Raw genomic sequence first — 1,136 nt, forward strand, 5'->3', positions numbered from 1 at the left:
AAGTTAAAAATTAAAGAAATAATTAACAGGCAATGTTGAAACGATCAAAGGTAATGGCGAGTGAAAAAAAATAAAAAAATAAAAACAGAGAAAGAATAGAAGAGTGTGAATAGAGAAACCAGCGTATAAGAGATGAAAAGAGTATGGAGGAGAAGAAGTACATAAAAGACAGAAAGAGAAGAATAAAGAGATACGTAAAAAGAGGGGGAGAAATGGCAGAAGAGCGCAACGAAAACGTGGAAAGAGAGAAGAGGCAGAAAAGAAGACGAGAAAAGGGAGAGAGAGAAAAAGAAGAAAAAAGATAGAAAAGAGAAGAGGTGAAGAACACAGAGAGATTGAGTGAAAATTAAAAACGCTTAGGATTGTCTGATTGCGGAGTATAGGTCCCTGTAAAAATGCAAGATGGCCAGCGTCCCCAAAGTTGTATACGTAATTAATAATTAATAATGCTGTGTCATGTGCGTGTACGTGTGTACTGAATGCGCTCGTGTCCCATTTACTTTTGGTTCCCGTTATATATTTGACAGCCAATATATATAATGGAAATCTGTCGGAACATTATGGAGGCACGCACGTGCGCATGCGTACGTGCACGCCCGCTCGCGCGAATTTTGATCATTCATATGTTTTATATATATATTTTTTTTTTTTTTTTTTTTAACTTTTCTCGAAAATCTTTCTCTTTTTCTCTTTTTTTTTTCCTTTTTTTTTTTTTTTTTTTTTTTACTCCCTTCCATCTATATATATTTTCTATGTATATATATATAATTATTTTTTTTTTTTTTTGTTTTGTTCATTATCCAAGAAAAAAAGAACTGAAAAAATTACGAAAGACCATGTACAATAATAGATATATAAGTTACATATATATATATATGAATGTATATATGCGTATGCATGTACATAATAGTAATAATAATAATTATAGTAATGATAACCGAATATACATATATATATGTAGAATATATATTATGTAATATATATATGATATATATATATGTATATATATCGTCCCAAAACCCCAAGATGGGGGGAAAACATGCAACATAATGTAGTGTAGCAATAAGAATGTATATAATAATTATATAATAGTATATATGTAATAATGAGGGGGTGGGGGGCTGTTGAAAAAGGGG

The 1,136-nt window shown here is 30.6% G+C and overlaps 1 protein-coding gene across 5 annotated transcripts in view; it reads right to left on the reverse strand.

Moving 5' to 3' along the window:
* Positions 1-1,136, reverse strand: part of LOC102673651 (protein pangolin, isoforms A/H/I/S-like) — a 33,712-nt gene that overhangs the window by 12,017 nt on the left and 20,559 nt on the right. The gene's annotated exons all lie outside the window — the stretch shown is intronic.

This window comes from Apis dorsata, unplaced genomic scaffold (genome assembly GCF_000469605.1).
Source record: "Apis dorsata unplaced genomic scaffold, Apis dorsata 1.3 scaffold_267, whole genome shotgun sequence".
NCBI lineage: Eukaryota > Metazoa > Arthropoda > Insecta > Hymenoptera > Apidae > Apis > Apis dorsata.